Consider the following 9,805-nt stretch of genomic DNA (forward strand, 5'->3'; position numbering starts at 1 on the left):
GACATCCTGCGTCTGTGCTGTCAGTGGGGCGGGCACTCGCCAATGTGGCCACTCTGGAGATGTGGCCGGTGTGATTGAGAAACACTTTTAATTTTATTTAATTTTAATTAATTTAAGTTTAAATAGCCACATCTGGCTCATGGCTAGATGTATGGGACAGTTGCAGCCTTAGAGAGTCTGGCAAGAGCTGGCGACTCGTGAATTGATTATATTCGCTAGAGTGAAAGTGGGCAGTTTCTGAGACCCAAGCTCAGGAAGGAAGGGAGGTCTGGGGCCAATTGAGAAGGATGTCCACCCTTTTCTCTTTTCTGGAAAAGCAAAGAATTTGACCCATGTTAGCTGGAGGAAGAAGCCATTATTTCTTCTTATGCCTGCTTGCTTCAACCTTTGTCTTTACTGAAGACTTGGGACTTGGCATCTTTCAGGCCTCTGTGTGGGGTCAGCTGTTACCTGCCCAGAAACTAGTCCTTGCCTCCTCGTCCAAACACTCAGCTGGGTGCCCTCCTCTGCTCCTCTAGTCACTTCTTAACTTGTCTGCCTGATTAGCTCTACGGGCACACAGTAGGTCCTCAGCACGTGTTTAATTGGGGCTAATTAGGGGTACAGGATAGTGCATCACATTCTTGCTATATGACTTCAGGCAAAATAATTAAGTTTCTAGCAATCTGGGGAGTATTCTTCATGAAAGAACTCTCAGAATTTCATTTCATTTCTTTGTTCCAATTTAACGTACATATACCGAGTACCCGCTGCATGTCAGGCACTGGGCAAGTATTCCAGAACAGATAAGTCACACTCCCTACCATCAAGGAGATCCAGCATTGAGTTTGGGGACGTACAAGTTTTATCAAAAGCAGACTGGTTAAGAGCACGTGTGTTCGAGTGGGTGGGAGCAGAGTATGCAGCCTGGCTCTGCCATTCTCTGGCAAAGGCTGAGAGATCTCAGGTGATGTATTACCCTTTCTCAAGTTCCATTTCCATGTCTGTAAAATAGGATCATAATTCTGCATAGCCCAGATGTGAGGTTTAGATGACATCTTGTTTTTGTGACCAAGTTATTGCTGGCTCTCTGGGTGCCTACTCTTCCATTGAATACAACAATAAAAACAGCTTAGGGATCCTGACCCATGTGTCGCTGTTTGATCTTGATGGCCTTTGATCACACCAGGTCTTCTTTCCTGTGACTGTTCTCTCCTTCTCGTAGCACTGTTTTTCTTTAAGCCTTGCACTCAGCTTTGGGGTAAGAGAAGGGGCAGGGGTCACAGTACTGCCAATGTGTCATCACTTCTGCTGTAGGAAATCTCTCACTGGCTAAGCATCCTTCCTCAGCCCTTGCCTCCGGCCCTGCTGTTGGCCACTGTCCCCTGCTTTCCCTCACCCTACTTTTAGCCACTAGGAAGCAACTTCTGGTCAAATCCTAAATTCCCCTTCATTATGCAGAGTAATTTATTTCCTCTTTGTCTCCCCTTCTTATCTAGGTTATCTGTTCCCAGGGGGGTTCATGTTCATAATTAAACATGTCAGTTAGGTTGTTTTTTTTCCAGCCAGAAAATTAAGACTCTTTTTAAGTCTTAATTCTCTGACCATCAAGCTTAAATGGCAGGCAGCTTTCAAAAAAAAAAAAGAAATCTCGCCTGCCTTTCCTTAATCACAATGTCCAGCACAGATGAGCAAATTAGGGCTGAGTAGGTGTGATTACTAACCATTTTTTGACACTGAAAACCTCTGAGGTTTTCTTTGTGTGCATTTCCTCCTAGGTGCCTCCCCACCCCACCCAGAATAATTTCTTGCTGTTCCTCTGTGCTTTTCATTGAGAATAGAATTAATTCATCTAAGCATATGGAGATTAAAAAGTCTTTTGGGGGGGAGGGGAAGAAAATGAATCCCCTGTCAAAATAGTCTGGGCCCTGCATCTGCCCCTTTCACTCAGCCCTCCTCACGATGAGCAGGGCCGGGTGGGGTGGGGGGACTGGGGTGGGAGTGGGGCTCTGCTCTGCACGGCGTCTGTCACTCCTGGCAGAGCCAGGGCTGCCTTCTGAGCTGAGCAGGGAAATGACTAAGTGATGACAGAGAAATGGCTGCCAATTCCAAGTGGAACTGCCACCTCTGAGAAGGCACAGCATTGTCTTTTCCGATGGCTTTTTCACAATGAGCTTGCTGCAGAGCCTCGTGATCTGAAGGTTTGAATCCTGTCCAAATTCCCTGGCCTCCACTGATTCACCGAGTTGTAGAGATGTACGAGGCACGCTAGGGAAACCAAGCAAACACGCTTGAGCGTGAAAGGCAAAGCTCTGGGCCATGAGATTGATTTGAAGGGATAGAAAATTCCTATGGAGAAGTCTAAGAATTCCGAGGTGAATGCTGGGGGAAGGAAGCCTAGTGGACCTATTCCAGTGACTTTATTAGTCTCTGTTCTGATATTGGCATCCTGTGTGATCCTAGGCAAATTACTTTACTTCTCTGGATTTGAGTTTTCTCACCTATAAAATGAAGACATTGAATGGGATTAATAATTTCTAAACTGTGTGCTAAGAATCCGATTTGTAGTCAATAAGATGGGGCAATTCTGGGGTAAATGCTTAGGATGGCTTAGTAATGACCTTCTCAGACTCTTTACCATGCTAATATGCATCATGACTTTCCAGAACAAGGATAATGGTGTAAGTTTCCATAAGCAACCGGAAGTCCTCTGACAGAGCAGGTGGCACTGAGAAGCCACTCAGGTTTCTTGTCGCAAATGATGCTTGTCCCGGTCATTTGGCCACATAGCCCAACAAGGTGGGGAGAAGCTAGAGAGGAACAGCACAAGTCCTGAACATGCAGAAAGTGAGTCCTGTGAGAAAAAAAGAAATGTAATAGTATAAAGATATTAAATTAAAAGAAGAGATGAGTAAAGCAATTTGAATGATCTCATTTATATGAAGGGCTTTAATGAAGAATTAGTGGTCACAAAGGACCAGGTGAAGGAAGAGTGACTTTAAAATTTAAATAATAAAAAATTACATGTTTGCTCATGTTATTACCATTCCCAGTACTCTTCATTCCTTTGTGTAGATACAGATTTCCATCTGGTAGCATTTTCACTCTGCCTGAAGGACTTCCTTGGACATTTCTTGGAGTGCATCTCGGCTGGAGATCAAGTCTTTCAACTGCAGCATGACGACGGCAGTGTCTTTATTTTGCTCTTGTTTGGGGATATATTTTCAGTGGGTATAGAACCCTAGGTTTACAGTTTTGTTTTTCTTTCAGTGCTTTAAAGATGTTGTTTCACTGTCTTCCTCTTTTCACTGTTTCTGAGGAGAAATCTGCTGTAACTCTTATCATTGTTCCTCTGTAGGTAGTGTGTCAATATTTTCTGGATGTGCTTAACATTGACTCTTTGTCACTGGTTTTAAGCAATTTGTTTGTGATGTGTCTTGGAATAGTTTTCTTCATGTTTCTTGTGCTTGGGTTTCCTTGAGCTTTTTTGATCCATGGTTTTATAGTTTTCATTAAATTTGGAACATTTTCAGCCATTATTTTTCCAAATATATTTTCTGTCCACACCCCTCTCCCTATTGTCTCTTGGAGGCTCCAGACACATAGATATTATGTTGCTTATAATCATCCTGCAGTACACTCTGATGCTCCTTTCATTTGGGGAGAGGGGGGTGGAAGGGATTCTTTTTATTTTCTGTGTTTCATTTTGAGTAGTTTCTATTACTGTGCCTTTAAGAATATTAACCTTTTCCTTCAAAATGATCTTCTTTGGATGCCATCTCGCATGTTTTTTATCTCAGACATTATGGTTTTCACTCCCTGAAGATCCATTTGGGTCCTTTAAAAATACCTTCTATGTCTCTACTTTGTGAACATACCAGAATCCAGTTATAATAAATGGTTTAATGTCCTTCTGTGATTGTTCTGCCATCTGTGTCAGTTTCTCTTGATTGATCATTATTCTTATTCTGGGTCATGTTTTCTTGCTTCTTTGCACATCTGATAATCTTTGATTAGATGCCAGACATTGTGAATTTTACCCTGTTTGGTGCTGATTATTTTTATATTCCTGTAAATATCTTTGAACTTTATTCTGGGATAGAGTTCAGTTACTTTGAAACAGTTGGACCCTTTTGGGTCTTTGCTTTTATGATTTTGTAGATGGATCCAGAGCTGCGCTCAGTCTAGGGCTATTTATTTCCTACTCCTGAGGCGTGACTTTCCCGAGTGCCATGGGTTATGTGTTTTTCCAGTCTGCCTTGTAGGAACAGGTGCTATTCACAGTTCTGGGTGGCTCTTGGACACTGTTCTCTAATCCTTCCAATGTGGATTTCCTCCAGCCTCAGGTAGTTTCCTTAAACACATATGCTCACCAGTCCTCTGCTGAATACTTGAGAAGGAAACTCTGCAGATCACTCTCTGTGCAGCTTTCTCCTTCTTGCTGCTCTGTCTTGCAGGCTCTATCTCTCTGTCTCCCCAGACTCTCAGCTATATTTCCTCACTTCAGAGAACCCATCGGTTTTTCCTCCTTATGCTATATCCTGCAAACCTTCTCAAGGTGGTAATGGGGGGGGGCAGTCATAGGGCTCACTTCGTTAGCGAGCCATCTCAGAAATGGCTCTCCTTTGTTGCTTAATATCTAATGAGTTGGAAACTTTTGTTGCAAATATTTTGTCTGTTTTTCTTGGTTATTTCAGTAGTATATCCAGTTCCTGTTAATCTATCTCAGGTAGAAACAGAAGTCTTTAATTTAAAAATGTAACAGAAAGTTTAACTTAAACATAAGAAATGATTTCAAAATCTTTGAAATGGAAGACCCAAGAGATATTGTGGAGTCCTCTTGTTTGGAGACTTTACCAAAAGGGACAGGTGGCATTAGTTATGGGTGGTTATTTTTTTTTTTTTTTTTTTTGAGACAGAGTCTCGCTTTGTTGCCCAGGCTAGAGTGAGTGCCATGGCGTCAGCCTAGCTCATAGCAACCTCAAACTCCTGGCTCAAGCAATCCTCCTGCCTCAGCCTCCCGAGTAGCTGGGACTACAGGCATTCGCCATCATGCCCGGCTAATTTTTTTTTTGTATATATATTAGTTGGCCAATTAATTTCTTTCTATTTTATAGTAGAGACGGGGTCTCGCTCTTGCTCAGGCTGGTTTCGAACTCCTGACCTCGAGCAATCCGCCCGCCTCGGCCTCCCAGAGAGCTAGGATTACAGGCGTGAGCCACCGCGCCCGGCCAATGGGTGGTTATTTATTAAGAATTCTTTCTGATGCCTATGACAGAAAATAAATTCAAACCTTCAGAAAAAGAAAATATAGAGAGATTGGCTTAATACTTTTCTGGGAAGGCCAAGGTGCTGAGTCAGGCACATCTATGACTCAAGGTTTGAATGACAGTTCCAAACCCACATCTTCTCTGACTTGTGTGCCAAGATAAAGACTATAATCCTTGATCCAATCATCTGAATGGCTGATGTGAACACTTCTAGATTAATTACTGTTTCCAGAGAAATAAATTATGCAAGTTACCCTGAGTGTTTGGTTTAGTTTCAATCTTGTTCTCCTTGCATTTTGCCTCCCCTACCCTCTACCCATCCCCATGATTGACAGTTTTTCTAGAATCACATGCAGTGTGGGAGGGACACTGGGTAGTTAAAAATCACCTGTGAAATAAGAGGGAGCTACACCAGATGATCTGGCAAGATTTCTGCCTGCTCTAAAACTTCATGGTTCTGGCCGGGCGCGGTGGCTCACGCTTGTAATCCTAGCACTCTGGGAGGCCGAGGCGGGCGGATTGCTCAAGGTCAGGAGTTCAAAACCAGCCTGAGCGAGACCCCGTCTCTACTATAAAAATAGAAAGAAATTAATTGGCCAACTAATATATATATATAAAAAATTAGCCGGGCATGGTGGCTCGTGCCTGTAGTCCCAGCAACTCGGGAGGCTGAGACAGCAGGATTGCTTGAGCCCAGGAGATTGAGGTTGCTGTGAGCTAGGCTGACGCCACGGCACTCACTCTAGCCTAGGCAAGAAAGCGAGACTCTGTCTCAAAAAAAAAAAAACAAAAAAAAAAAACTTCATGGTTCTGAGGATCAAAGTGATATTGAAATGATTCGAAAAATATCAATTATAGGGCTTCAGACAACACACAATAAATTGATTCCCTTCTTAAAATAATTTCTTAAAGTTTTATTGTTTTTCTGATGTATAAAGTGATGCCTGCATATTATTAAAAATGTGAATAATTGAGAAAATCTCACTATTCAAAGAAGACCCCAATAACATTACAGTGTATATCCAAATCGTTAAACAACTTGATTTGAATTTAAATTAAAAGAAGGCAAACTTGAATAAAGAATGCTGGCTCTCTTGATCTTTCATGCTAGACAGCGTTGAATACCAAATCTTGGCATTTATGCCCCCAGTAACAATGAGCAGATTTTTCAATGAATTATGGTATGTGTGTGCACTTTTGAACATCTTATTCCTCCAATTACTTGCTAGTTGCTGCTCTGCATTTTGCTTTATTCAGTAAGATGCATATCATTAATGTCTGGTCACTACCGCTGTAGCCTGTTGTTTCACTGTAATGTGCATTTTATCTTTATATATTTTGGAAGGATCTTATATATAAACACGAACAGTGAGGTATGGTTTGGATGGAACCCATGGTTAATTTTGTGTTGATTCGACTCATCCATTCCTCTGTTTATCCTTCATTTGCTCATTTATTCGAAGACCTTTATTGAATTCTAACTATGTCCCAAGCACTTACAGAGTAGTAGAGAAATAAATATGAACAAAACAGACATGGTTTCTTTCTTGTCATAGCTTGAAATTTAGTGGGACATATAGAAAAATAAACAAGCAAATGAAATAATTACAAACTGTGATAAGTGATATGAAGGAAGCAGAGGGTGGAGGTTTATAGAATTTAGACTAGGCAAGGTTTTCCACTGGTTCAAACATTCCATAGCTCCCCATTGCCTATGCAGTGCAGCTCCAAGACCTTAGCATGGCATTCAAGGCTCTTTAATATAGGGATCTTGCCTGACGTTTTTGGCTTTTGGTGCTCCCTATACTCCAGGCACATCTGATTATTCACCACTCTCTGGACAGGTGTATTGTGTCAGGAGTTTGTATTTTGATCGGTCAGTGATAGGAGTGGCCCTAAGCATGGCAGTGACAGGATCTTATCCAATGTATCCCTTGGATGGTAACTTTGCGGAGTGGCGTGTGCAGGAGGACCTGGTCAGGTGAAGACACAAGGCCCTGTGGTTGCCACACAACCCGGTTCATTTGCCGGCCACCCAAGGGGAAGCCAATACGCTGAGACAGCAGGGTTCATGGTAGAGAAAGAGTTTATTCTGCTTGGCGCTAAGCAGGTAGATGGGAAAAATTTCTCAAATCCGCCTCCCCCTGAGAATTTGGGGGACAGGGTTTTTAAAGGACAGTTTGACACAGGCAATTGAGTCTGCTAATTGGCTGAGTTCAGGGTGGAACCTAGGGTTGTAGAAAATGTCTTCTTTGCTGGCCAGGTTCCTGGGTGAGGGTCACAAGACCAGTTGAGTCACTTCGTTCAGAATGGGCCACTGGTCTGGGTGGGTCAGCCGTTCCACTGGACCGGTCCTGCGGGACCTGGAAGATATCTCAGAAACTAACCCTAGGTTTCAAAAAGGTGATGTTATCTACGGAGAAAGCTAAGAATCTTTATGACCACCAGCTATGTGGCTCCAGAGTGGTAATTATAGAGAAGCAAACAGGGGGACGGTGGCTAATTATTATCGTTATTTTTAGGTAGGCCTGTGCCTTACTTTTGGATAGGCCCTTACCACAGTTCTCGCCTTGCACCCCTTTTTATTAATTTGGGCGGTTTCACTGTTAGGAAGCACCAGGCAAGAGGATGGCATAGCCTAAATGCTGGGGGGGTGTGGAGGGTTGGGCAGGGGCAGGAAGTCCACGAGACACTGCAGTGGTGGCTGTCCAGGCAGGCTGGCTGGGAGGTGAGGAGGAGGAGACAGCAAATGCCCCCCTGGTCCTGCCTTGAAGAGGTTGGCGAGCTGGGGACAGAGGCAGAGAAAGTGGCAGAAAAGTGGTGTCAAGGCAGTAACACCCTTAATCAACACACAGATTCACTCATTCCTCTGGACTCGTTAGAGTCTTCCCAGAGAAGTATCCAGACGTCTTGCCGGTGGTGCTCTCACATGGAAGGGTGTGGCAAGAGGACCATTTCACAGGCCTCAGATCCAGGGTCCCGGGGGTGAGGCCCGCAGGCTGGAACTGGCTTGCAGACAGAGAGCTAGTTTATCCTGCGTTTTCAAACTAGGAGCTTCCTCACGACATTTCTGACTTCTGTACTCTTGAAAAACGAGAAGGTCTGCTAATATTCTGATATGACAGTTGGCTAGAACTGAGGGATGACTCTCTCCTTCCAAAGGCGTCTGCACCTTTGGTTCGCCACACACCCCACCACTCCCTAATGTCCGTCTCTGCTGCAGACTGAGCCTTCGGGGACTGCCGTGCCGAGGGGCCCCTGCGTACTACATGCAGGAACATCACCGTCTGAGACCCCAGAGCACACAGGTGGGACCATAAATACACCGTCATCCTTCCTAATTGCCACCTTGTAATATACACTTAAATACACTGTCATCCTTCCTAAAATTCAGGTCAGTGACCAGAATCCCATGTGCACCAGGGTAAGCGTGTATTACAAGGTGAGTTTAGAGCAACAGTTCTGAGCTGGGGAATTTTCCCTCCCTCCTCTCCCCACCCCACCCCCAGGGCAATGTCTGGAGACATTTTTGGTTGTTCCAACTTGGGGAGGGGAGGCTCTACTGGCATCCAGTGCGTAGAGGTGAGAGAGCCTACTAAATATCCTACGATTCACAGAATAGTCCCCACAACAAAAATTTTCCGGACCAAAATGTAAATATTGCTGAAGTTAAGAAACCAGGGTTAAGAAGGTGCCTTAGTTTCCTAGGACTGCTGTAAAAAGTTTCCACAAACACAGTGGCTTAAAACAACACACATTTCTTATCTGACAGTTCTGGAGGTCAGAGGTCTGTGACGGTCTCACTGGGTCAAGATCGAGGTGTCGGCAGGCTGGCTTCCTTCCGGTGGCTCTAGGGGCAATTGCTGCCAGGGTCACCTGTGTCCCCAGCTCTCGGCTCCTGTCTCCACCTTCAAAGCCAGCAATGTCAGGCCGAGTCCTCCTCAGGCTGCCATCCCTCCGGTCTCTCTCTTCTGCCTCCCTCTTCACTGATAAGGACCCCCATGATTACACTGGTTCTATCCAGATAAACTGAGATAATCTCCCTGTTTTCTGGCCATCCGATTAGTAGTCTTAATCCCATCTGTGACTTTAATTTCCTTTGCCACATAACCTAGCCTGTTCACAAGATCTGAGGATTAGAGAACATCTTTAGGGGCCATTCTTTCACCTTCCACAGAGGGCCTGCCCTTGCCAGGCAAGTATTGACCACAACCCAATCTGAAATCAAATGCACGTACTGGCTTTATCGAGACTGGTTTTCAAGTCGTTTTTATCATACCCGAATACCATGATATGATTTTAGCAGAATTAAGTGTGGACTGCTCAAGATATGTAGTTGATCTCATCCACTTTCAATTATTGCTACTTTCTGGCCAGGACCTGCCAGATGACTTCCGGTGGCATTATTTTCTGAGCTGCAGGAGCTGTTAACAGCTCTGGGCTCAACCACACCTGTCTCCCAGTGTGATCACCAGTAAGGGGCTTCCGCCCAGGGAACAATAGCCACATGGAAATCAACATGCCAAATGCAACAACTCCCAATGCAGAGAGAGGAG

Source organism: Microcebus murinus, chromosome 9, assembly GCF_040939455.1.
Source record: "Microcebus murinus isolate Inina chromosome 9, M.murinus_Inina_mat1.0, whole genome shotgun sequence".
Classification (NCBI taxonomy): Eukaryota; Metazoa; Chordata; class Mammalia; order Primates; family Cheirogaleidae; genus Microcebus; species Microcebus murinus.